Raw genomic sequence first — 12,312 nt, 5'->3', positions numbered from 1 at the left:
AATACCACCAAGTGTTCTTTAAGTAGATTCATCATTTCAGTCATTTTGAGCTTCATATTATGTTGCTCTTCTTCTAACTTGGAGATCTTGCTATTACACATATTAACAACAGTTAGCTTTGACCTTGTCACGCCTCTTCCTTGTCCGATTAAACGACCAGATTTTTGGTTACCAAACAATTTTGTCAAGGCATCCTCATCTGCGTTGTCTGTAGTTCCAGATTTTGATGAAGCCATGTTTTGTAAGAATGGTCCATGCCCCACAAAACTAAGTGTTCGACAACTTCGTGTGAAAGTTGATGGCTTAGATTGTGACATTTGTTGCATGGACAAAGAATCTTGGCTGGAAATCCAAGATTCGTCATGGCTGTCTCAACAAACTCTCTAGCTTTTTGCTCATATTCCACCGTTACTCTACAATTTTAGAGCATACGCAATAATCAAGCACTAACACTTAAACTTATATCCAAAATAAACTATATGATTTTGGTTACTAACCTATTAAGATGGATCCAACTTTTATCCATCTCCAATGAATTTGTATTTGATGTTGTTCTCTTACTAAAATCTTGTTTTTTGTCTGGGTTTAACAACTGTTAGACAAGACAATCACATTATTTGCGGTTGTAATATCAGGGTCATGACAAGGTCATTCACACACATGCTTTTAAAAGAAAACATGCATTGGTTGAATTTCAGTATATTTGGGTTATTGAAGTTTAAAGCTTTATTGAATTTCATTCAGGGGCAAAGTTGCTTGTTCAGAGTTAAATGATCACTTTTGCTGAAGATTCTAGAGTGGAGTTAATTACTTAATTCCAATTTACAAATTTGTTATAGTTCCCTGTAGAGTGTTTGGGATTTCTTTATGGTCTCGTACCTTTTCTGATTGTTAATGGATATAAATTTATAATTGATTCCAGATTTGTGGTTTATAGATCATTATTAGTTCTCAGTTTGATTATATAACCGTGTATGGTGAGTTGTGTTCAGAATAAGTGGTAAACATTTCTAGAAGAACAGGGTTATTTTAGATTTAGAGAGAGAATTAAGACAGAAAATAAAATAGAACTTTAGAGAGAAATAGAATAATAACAGAGAAGGTGAACATTTAAAGAGAATCAAGAGAGGAAGAATTCATCAATTCATTCATTTCTTACTAGTGTCAAAAACAGTGTCAAGAAGACTGTGGATACTATTTTAACAAAGCCCAGCAGGTCTAGTCGTTTTGACTTTTCTCAGGTAAGCTCTGCTAATTACTAATTTTTTTAACAGAAATGTGATGAGAAATATTTTTATCACTAATGTTTACTTAGCTCTCCAAAGTTTCTGTTAGGAGGTTGGAGGATATTGGAACCAAAATGATTAACTTATAATTTATTTCTTTTTGGGTACAGATAAAAACACTGAATTTTTTTCCATTAATTTGATGGTTTCAAGTGAATATTTGTTATCTAATTCTTATCTAGGGTGCATGTGAAGTGGACAACTTCAAATTTGATGCACTTGACTAGGTTTGCTTTACTACTGGAAAAAGAAATAGATCTTTGATGTGTGTATGATTACACAGGAAAAAAATTATTGTTTCGTACTGTCCTAAGCATTTTTAGACTAGGCTTCATTTCATTCTACTCTAGCTTGTATCCAAATTATTAGATTCATATTCAACAGATGTGTTCAATTTTTCTGCAGACTGATTTTAATTTTAGCGACAACTTTGAGTATCCGTTTTACCAAGTAAAAATGCCTAAAATGATTTTATTTTTGGTGTGAGTGTTTTTTACACAGCCTATTATGGTCCTAAAAAATTTTGGACCAGATTAATAAACCAAATAGATTTTATAAAGTCTCAAAATTTGTTAAAAAGATTGACCTATTCCTAGACAGCCTTAAAGTGAGATTTTTGAAAATAAATGTCACTAAGTAAAAATAATTATTTTTGTGTAAAATTTTACAAGAAACTGCTTGATATAGCCAAGGTTAATTCTGTGAAGTTTGAGAATTTTTGGAGATGTAGTTTTCCAATTATAATTTTCAAACTAATCCAGTTATAACTTAGGACTTATAAAGTTTATACTTAGAGAAACATATGAGGACTTTTCTAAGTATTTAACTAAGAAAGCTACAAATTTATATTGGTAATGGTAAAATTTACTTTAGCACACCAAATGATTATTAAGATTAATTAGATATTAAAGGGGTAATATTTTAGTAACTCACTGTTTTATTTAAGAGAAAATTTAAAAAAGGTCCAATACTATGGAAAACTTGATTGATTCCCATAGTATTGCTACAGACTATGGAAAACTTGATTGATTCTAATTTGCTATCTTGAGAACTAAAGAAAGCATAAAGAGATGATAAATTATGTAGCTGGGTTTATAGCTATATGATCTAAAATAGCATGATTATGTAGTTTTAATATAATAACTGTAATCATAAAGATTTATATATGATCTAATGCTTTAATATAGTTGTATGTAGTTGTCTAGTGGATTAATTAGAGAAAATATTATCAAAGAAAGTTAAGTATGGTTATTTTCTTCTAATTGTTTCTGTATAATCTTTCTAATTTCAGAAAATTAAGGATGGGACTTGAGAAGCTAGCTTGCAAGTTATGATTAAACGAGTTTCAAGTATGGTTCATAGTCTCTCTCTTTGTTTCTTCTTGGCTGGTTGTTTATCGAATACATTTTAGCGCCCCCTACTGTTTAAAAGGTTCACTTTCATGAAGAATAATAATAGTAGGTTTGAGTGTGTTTTTTCTAGGAGAGTTGTGCAGGTTGTTTTTGACTGGTTGCAAGGGCTCTGTTGGCCTCCTATCTTTACAGACTGGTGCAGTTGGCTGGAGGCTGACAGGAAGAACATTACAGCCCAGATCACTATTACAGCTCTAGCAGCTTCAGTTTATTACATATGGCTTACTCGGAACAGATGCCATTTTGACAGCAGCTGTTTTATGGTCTCTACTGTAACTAGTCTAATTAAAACCTCTGTTTCAGCTAGATTATTTGGCTTAAAGCTTCGATCTAAGGCTAGGACTTCTAGAGCTATTCAAATTACTCAATTCTTGTCTAGTCTGTATTGATTGAGAGCTGTGTTTGCTCTGTTTGTTTTTCTGGTTGTTTTCAGTGTGTTTGTGAGCTGTGTTTGCTCTGTTTGTTTTCTGGTTGTAATCAGTGTGTTTGATCAATAAATTACCTTTTTCTTGATAAAAAAAAAATAAAATAATACCTTTTTCTTTCCTTCCCTCACTTGTGAATTTGAGTTGGGGATTTTGTCTTTTAATAGTTTTTGGTCGTTGAGATGTACATTGGTGTTGTTCAACTTCAAGGTTTCCACTTTTAACTTTTTTAATGGAAATTAATTCTAGTGTGGCTTTCAAAATCTCTAAATATGCTTTTGAATGCTTCCATTTGATGACACTCAGTGTGAGAATATTGAGAGTTTGATTGAGAATGATGATGAAATTGAAGATCCTTTGCGTGGTGACCCTACAGCTACATGTTTTATTCAATTTATTTCTCAATGCTTTTGCATGAGCTCTCTTGAAATTGGGCAAAGAATTAATTAATGGGTTTTTGTACAAAAGAGGAGTAGAAAGGTGTTAAGTCCAAAAATGCAACTCTAGCATGTTTCTATATGTTTTATGATGTTAGATGCCAATATGGGATTATTATGGTGACAGTGACCATGTGTGATCTAAGGTTGAACAGAACCATGGGATGGGACCAAGCTAAGAAATTTTTGTCAATGGGTTTATGATATATGAGCCACTGATATGGGCAGCACCACATCACAATAAATACATAAGGTGCATCTTGATTCTTGAGCCTTACTTATGGTGAATTTTTATAAACTACTTGTAATTCATTCATTCAAAACTATTAAATTTGGTTCAACTAAAGCCTTGAGTGCTCAGAAGAAATGAAGAGCTAATAATATTTGTTTGATTTGAAATCTTTTTTGGGCAAATAAATTTATGAGTGGGGACTTTATGAGCTTCAAACCCATTAGGCTTTGCACTGATCAGAAGATTCAGAACTGAACTCATTTCCATAAAGGATCAGCTAGCTATCTGAGTCATAATCATCAAACTGATGCTGAGGAGAGGAAGTGAACTTTTCACCAAACAATTTTTTTCTTTTCTTTTTCTTTTTCCTTTTATGTTATAGCAGTTACTTGATTTTCTAGTACCATGATTCTTAGTCCCACTAAAGATTTATTGGTCTAAATCTATTACTAATTTCTAGTACTTTAGTTTCATTAAGCTTTCAAGAGATTCTAGTGTTGTTTTTAATTTAATAATCAGATTCTAAAATGGTAGCCACTAACTAATTGGGTTTGGATCAAAGACAAGATTTTAGCTTGGGTTGTGGCAATTAAATCTAATCTATACATATGGAAATAATGAAAACAATATGACTAAATGAAAATTTTAATCTATACATATAATGAAAAATCTAATCTATACATATAAAAGCTTACCTAACCATCTATCAATACCAAGTCAAAAAATTCAAACAACACACAATAAGTTTTCTTCCTTATATCACCGCAGCACACAAACAAATTTTCCATAACCTACTTCTCTAATACACAAAAGTTTTCAACCTTCTGTTATCACCGCAGCACACAATTTTAATCTCAGAAACTATTTCTCTATGGATGAATATTTAAGATATTCAAACTCCTCTAACATTTTAAAGATATTAATAATAAGAGTTAAAAGAACAAATTCCGTACCTCTTGCAAATTACCTTTGCAATGCTCCTTGCCAATTCGATCCCCAACCTGAAGAATATAATCAATACTTAAAAGATTAATACAAAATTAAAATTTGTCAATAGATATTAAACAAGCATGTATGATAAACTAACAAACTAAGGAGAGATCAACCTCGAAAGATGAGGTAAATTTAACATATGCATCTATTGTTGTTTAGATATTAATGTGATCAGGAATCCTTTTCATGAATTTAAATCTAGTATTTTTTAAGTGATCACGATCATACCAGAAAGTTTCTCATATAATATATATCATGCAAGAGTCGTTGACACAACTCGAGCACATTTCTCTAGTAAGTGCTTATAGTTTTTATATAAACACATATACCTCATACAATACCAATTAAGTGCACATCAATAATACATATTTAATATTATTAACTTAACTTCATTGCCTGCCACATGGTCACTCTATATTTTATAGTGGCAATGTTATCTATAGCGAAACAAGCTCAAACAACCAAAAATAAAAGTTGGAATATGACCAATCAGAATAAGGCTTAATTGTTCAGTAGATGGGTTTAAACTTTACAAAAGTGATATTGCATTGAAATATTGGGCTTTCTATTTTTCTTACTGTTTTCAGAATCTGAAGAGATTTTTCTTACTATTTTTCTTACTGTTTAAACTGTTCAGTGGATGCTTTCTATACGTGTTTAGTGTAAAGCAGACCCAAAGTTGGGTTCCCCTTAAAAAAAAGAAAAAAAAAAAAAAAGAAAGACCCAAACTAAACAACATTGCTGTTCCATTGCTTCATGTATGGTTGCTCTATCATGTTCTCTCATGTTGTTAAAGAAAGTGATATTAAACTTGATATTTTCACACGAACAAAAAAACAGATGAAACTTATGAAAAGATTAAAATAAAATCATCAAATGGTATATTCTCTTTTGTATAATGGTTTTGAAAATATCATTTAGATTGACTGAGGATGATACAATCCAAGCAATTTCCTGTTCTGTAACTAGTAAAAATACTAAAACAGGTTTAATTACAAAAAAGGAAAAAAACACATTAAGCAAGCGGAATTAAAAATTCAATGATGATATAATTATTGATTTAATTCATACAATATTTTATTAACAAGCAGAAACATCGTAATAGATTCCATGAAAAGATTAAAAAAAATAAGTTAGGATTTCTTAATGTCTATGCTTTAGAAATCATGTGAACAAATGGCTTCTCTATGTATTGACATAAAATCAGAAAATATATTCATGCATATTATATTGGAATGTTTCTAGAGAATGTTAATTGCATTTTTTGAGTTATGTCCATTCCTCTTCAATTTTTCCTTAATGCTTTTATCTCTTTAATAAGAAATAGAATATCATATCAATGATACTACAAGCAATTCTAACAAGAAAAAAGATGAAGAGATTGAGAAAAGAAATCTAGTATATACAAGTAGGAATAATATCATGATGCACATCATGTATGCTAGGTTTAGATAATTGCAAGCTAGAAAGAGTAGTTTCATTAGAAACCTAAGGGGCATCTCAAATACCTATCAAATTCATCTATGCAGCAAAGTCCTCCATCTACTAAAACTAGGGCCCCAGCTTCCAACATCCAATCTCCTGCATATAGCACAAATATAGTAAAATTATTTAATCGAAATATTACCATTAATGTCGTACAATATTTAAATATGATATAATAGCTGATTGTTACAAGGAGAATTCCAGAAACATATAAAGAACAAAGATGTAGTACAGGTACAATTTGAAGCCAAGGAACTAAAACAACTTGTCACGAAAATACAAAAACATTCTATCAAAGATAGACCAAACCACCTTTATTTTAACATGCTTTCTAAAATATTAATTGTGAACACAGGGTACAAGCTTACAAGAACCCAAATTTAGCAAAAGATGAAGACAGAAAATCACTACTTTCATATCACAACCATCTGATCAGATTATTTAGCCCCATGGAAGCAAGAATTGGAGTTTTATGATGAAAGATTTGGTTATCATAACAAAGATGTTCTCAGTCATTGAGAGAGTTACTGACTTGAAGTGTGAGCAAAAAGGGAGATATAGAGAGAAAAGTAAGAGCAGAGACAATGAGATGGGGAACAGGACTAGGATGTGCAAGGTGGTGGCAAACCATGCAAAAAGTTAACACAAACTAATCACAACTTATCGTCTTATGGTTCATTGGTCATGACGCGTGGCACGCTCTCCTGTTATCTTATCTCAGCCTAGAAATGTAGTGAAGTGAGGACTTGAATTATTTCCATGAAGGGTGTTGAGTGATCTATTTTCGTATGAATCTTTCTGATATGATAATATTTTGACTTGTGGAGTTAGAGCCTTTATCATCGATAATTTCCACCTCTCATTTTGCTATGTGAATTTAATAATATATTACTTTTCTTGAGACAATTAGGCATGCACTAGCAATCTATATATATAATGCATGTAACTAATCCAAATAACTTTGTGAAATTAATAATAATCCAACTCCCTATGTAAACTTGATATTTCAGCTATAGAAAGAAGAAAAAAATGATCATTTTTTCTAAAATTAACAAAAAAAATACCAATTTTATTACTATTACTTTGTTTAATACTATTAGAGGCAAGAGTTTATTAATTTATAGTTTTATGTACTTTTGGGTCTGGTTTCCACTTTTCCATCAAGATTCAAAGCCATCAAATATTTTCAGCTAGCTAATGCTATATACCTTTCTTTCTAATCTCGTTCACTATGAATATATAAATATATATATGCCTTTATATATAAATGCGATCGATTCTTATATATTATATATATGAGTTCTATTATATTATAAGTACAGATTTTGTGGAGCCCTTTTTGATTACTCATCCAAGAACATTATCAACCACAAGTATAGATCGGGTGGAGCTTAATCTCTGTATAGCTATATATGTTTTTGTCTTTTACTTGATTGCTCTTATATATTTTGATTAGTTATTAGTAGCCACACGCGCCTCAACTTTATTAAAAAAGAGTAAAATAAATTTATATACGTATATGATTCAAGCTACTAGATTTCAATGTAGTTCACCTCGTTTTGCTAATACAATTTATCAAAGCAGTGAAAAACAAAATAGTAAATTATAGGGCCATACAAGTTTAGGATGGAGAAATGAGAAACATACCTCCATCCTTGACTGCAGTGACAGTGAGTCTAGCACTAGTGCTTCCTAAGCCAATAGTGACAACAGATCTGTTACTTAACTTTGCAGCAAATTTCAAGAACTGAGATTTCCCGGTACCTGAGAAAAGCCTTAAAAATTTTTACTACATATATACATATACATGTAACTTTTTCCGTATAATGCTTTAATGATTACATACAGATTCAAAAAAAGAATCTGAACTCATTAGCAGTTGTTCACCAATGATAGTAATATAAATATATATATATTTGGGTATATTGAAATAATGATAGTAAAACAGTATACTAAACTTAAAATCTGCTTTCTTTTTCAGAAAGACTGATCAGTGATCCAGTGAAGTACTGAACTTAAACAAATTATTGACCCAATAATAATAAGTAAAGAAACAGATATAAAACAAAACCCATTTTCTGAAACATTATTAATAATTAAAATTCAAAAGTAAGTTTAATTCCACACACCTTACATAAATATGTATAGATCAGATTATATGTAGCTAACAGAAGCAGACAAACTGATAGTGAAAGCACAACGAATACGAAAGAAAGAAAAAAAAAAACTATATATGTTTTATCAAATGGATAAAGAGCACCCCAGTAACAAGCTAATAAAAATTGTTTGTTGTTGAAGCACTAGTATCAAGCTTCATGAAAACAAAATGTTAAAAAATACAGTAAAGGTGCCTAATTTGTGTACCTGAGAATGAGTGAAACAGCTGGTGGGTTTAAGGTATTTCTCAGAATAGAAGAGGCTCCTCCATTGATAGAGCAAATGAGAACTTGGTACAAAGAGAGGGCTGACCTGCAAGAGCAAGCTACGGGACCTGCAAGACTGAAGAAATGCAGATTAGAAATGTAGAAGAAATGCCAGAAGAAATGCAGATTAGAAACAAATGTCCGATAAAACAGAGCAACAATCTACACAAAACCCACACTGCAATAACAAAAACAAAACAAGCTACGGGAAGACATGCAAGAGGGCTGACCTGCAAGAGCAAGCTACGAACGGACCACGAACTGAAACCGAGAGACCGAGAGAGAGACCGAGTCTACGGGAAACCGAGAGAGATAGACCACGCACGGACCAGGAATGGAAAGAGGAAGAACATTGAAGATTGAAGGGACTGAGAGGAAGGGGAAGACCGAAGAATGGTTGAGGAAATGGGTATAGGGGAAATGGGTACACGGGTTGAAAAAAGTTCAGTCAAAAAAAGTTAAGTCAAAAAAGCTAAGTTATTTTGGCGGTACCTATTTTAAGTTGCCGCCTGAAATTTTTTTCATTTACCATAACTCTTTTTAAAATCTATTATAATCATGTGTTATGCTAATGGGTTTTTGGTGTAGTGAGGAGGATTACATGAATTTGTTACAGATATTCTCTCTTAATTAATCGGAAAATCAGGAATCATCGGAGATAATCTCGGAATTGATTATGATTCACCAAAGATCATCTTGAAATATGCGGAGTGTAGGACCATGCTGGTCGTAAGGAAACTTCAAACGTTACGCCAGGAGAATCTTACTAGTTGTTGACGCCGTTTTTCGTCAAGAGTGAAAGAAGAGCACGTAAACAATTACTAGTAATGGCAAACTAAAATATGACAATACAAAGCATGATTTTTTACGTGGTTCAGCAGTTAAATCTGCCTAGTCCATGAGTCTCTCTTATTAAACTCAAGATTATCTCTGAAAATTCTTAAGCATGAATTCTTCAGAGTTTTCTCTCAAGGTTCAGAATTTCGGTCCATTACAATGGTGCATGACCTCTCTATTTATAGAGAATGATGCAGAATACTATCCCACATATTTTGGGTAGTTACTCTTTTTGTGTAAATAAATTAAATGGCTTTAATTGCCTGCAATCCGATATAAAAGGAAACGTCCCCTGAAGACCAAGGGGCGTATAACTAATCGAATAATATCCCATGATTTTATGGGATTTACAATAATAAATGCAGAACACGTCCCTTATAAACAACACTTATAGATATTCAAAGTCATTATCATATACCTCCAAGGCCTTAGTCTCCCAGGTTTCTCATCAGCTTTCGAGCTAATGACATCTCCCAAGGTCACATGGCTTCGAGATCGTACGTATGTCAGGCTCGGAGCCCCTGATCCGAGGTCATTCCTGAGGATAGATGCGTCTCGGGAGCTATCTTTCGAGATCGTGAACGTTTCGAGGCCACCACATTCGAGGTCGTCTCGAGTCTTGCAGGCTCGATATTTAATCCTGGAGCATACTTCGAACTTTACGGGTTCATTCGCTACGAATCTAGCTTTCGAGGTCACATTTAACATGGCTCGAAATCTGGGTATAACATCTTGCCCCCTCAAAAGTATTTGTTCGAATCCTAAGAGAAGGAAACTTTTGAACTACTTTCTTCGGGAACCGTACCGTCATACTCCTGAAAATGGACACGCGTCAGTTGGGTATTGCTCACTTAGGATACTTGAGTACCTTGGAAACATGCCCACGATCATTCGTCTGCCACCTTTTCGGTACCATCTTATCAGTAATCCCCATCCGTTGGATCTTGCAAGGATTTCATTCAACGCCCCAGATTAATCCCCTTTTTCCATCTATATATATAAGACCCCATTCATCATCTTCTTTTTTATTTTCGTTCATCAGGAGCAAGAAAAGAAAAGGACGAAACCAGAGGCCATCCTAGAAAACTTCTATCTCGTGCATGTTCTCTCAGCCAAAAAAGCAAAGAACCTCCGGTTTGCTCGAGTCCGTGAGTTCATATTTGCAGCCTCTCCTTCAGTCTGCAATTTCTCTGCAATCGCCATTATTGTGTAAGTGTGTAATCTTTGTTTTCCCTTTTGCCAGTTTTTGTTCGTACTGTTCTTGTTGTGTCTTTGAATGTACTAGTTTATTTTCTTAGCATAATACGTTAAGGGATTTTTATCCGATAGGCTCTTATGTTTTTTTTTTAGATTTCCATACTTAATTTACATCACTGGTTCATACCCAGTTTTGATGTTTGAGCAAGATTCCTGTTTTCTGGGTTTTAAAATTTTAAGAGACGTTTCTTGTACTACAAGATTTCGGGTAAAAAACCTTGGCTTTGACAAATGCACGAAACCCAAGGCTGCCTTTTCTGGTTATCCGCCACTCTTTTTCCCCTGATTTTCGGGATTTTAAAAAAATTATCCACTCTCCTCCCTTTCTCGTGGAACGCACGTCCTAACTCTTTAATAAGGGTCTTAATATATGGCTTGTTTTGTTCCTAAACTCTGAGCTCGTCCTATCAAACTCGTAATTCTTGTATGCATGGCCCTCACCATTTTTTCTTTCTCGCTAGATGTCACAGAATCTGGAAAGACGGTGGGGGTCATTGCTGGCAATCCCTTACGAGCCAAAAACCCCGAGCCCAGAATCGCTGTTTGCCCGGAATCAACGTCGGATACGGGAGTACGAGCTTGCGCGCGAACAGGAGGATATTCGAGCTCATTATCGCCGCCAAATAGACGAGGTCATAGAGAAGAAGAGGAGAATTCTTCGAGAGGCTCTTTATCCAGAGTCCAACTCAGGGCCTAGGCCGATTCCCCTCGACCCTGCACTAAAGGTCACTGTCGCATTCAATCCAAGAGAACTTCAATTTTCACTAATGGGGGAACCTTCTTCCTCACAGCCGAGGAAAGAAATGTTCGAGGCCGAGCACTATTGGAGCTCGGTTACCTCGACTAGTCAGATAACTGACATCTTGGCCCACCATGGCCTCAGCTTGCCAGGTTCTTTGAAGTGTCGAGCTCCGGCCGACCACGAACGAAGCTGTTTCGCCCCTGGGGGCCGCGACGCCAAGCTGAAATACGCGGCATGGAGCCAGGAACACATGAGGGCGGGGGCACTGTTGCGTTTGAAGTCTTTTTTCAAGGACTTCACATATTTCATTGGGTTGGCTCCATTTCAGCTCAACACCAATTCTTACAGGGTGCTGTCTGCCCTGAGGTCGCTATACCACGAGCTGACGTGGGAAGGGCCTTCGCCTCAAGAGATTTTATATCTCTTTTGTCTGAAAAGCAACCCCTCCCGAGCTCGGGGAGGAGATGGCTTTTATTATCTTTCGAGCTATCCCAAAGAGAAGAAGGTCTTTGAAGATCTTCCCAATCATCCACCTGATTTCAAAAAGGCCTTCTTCTGGACAGACGGTCTGTCCCCGTCTCGACACTACTCGTTCAGGCGGATTCGTAAGTATTCCCGTTATCTTTATCTCTGTGCTCGAGATTTTAGCTCTTAGATCCGTACTTAGTTGAAATGTGTCTTGCTTCTCAGCCAATTTTCAGCGTCCCACTCCTGACGAGACAATGAAGGGACATAAGGAGACCCTACTCCAACTCCCTCATGGTAGGAGGTCTCTCCTGTACC

General features: G+C 34.5%; 1 long non-coding RNA gene across 2 annotated transcripts; it reads right to left on the bottom strand.

The window, feature by feature from the left end:
* Positions 1-375: 375 nt before the first annotated feature.
* On the bottom strand, positions 376-7,951 carry LOC133784005 (uncharacterized). Of its 2 annotated transcripts, none has more exons than XR_009871068.1 (4): positions 7,918-7,951; positions 4,746-4,793; positions 498-592; positions 376-413 (listed from the first exon to the last, which is right to left on the bottom strand). It is a non-coding gene; the product is annotated as an uncharacterized LOC133784005 (long non-coding RNA). The 2 variants fall into 2 exon arrangements; XR_009871069.1 differs by lacking the exon at positions 7,918-7,951 and adding an exon at positions 6,294-6,369.
* Positions 7,952-12,312: the final 4,361 nt, after the last annotated feature.

Source organism: Humulus lupulus, chromosome 6 (genome assembly GCF_963169125.1).
Source record: "Humulus lupulus chromosome 6, drHumLupu1.1, whole genome shotgun sequence".
In the NCBI taxonomy this organism is placed as follows: domain Eukaryota; kingdom Viridiplantae; phylum Streptophyta; class Magnoliopsida; order Rosales; family Cannabaceae; genus Humulus; species Humulus lupulus.
The sequence above is the reverse complement of the archived record's forward strand: the minus strand, read 5'-3'. Positions and strand labels throughout refer to the sequence as shown.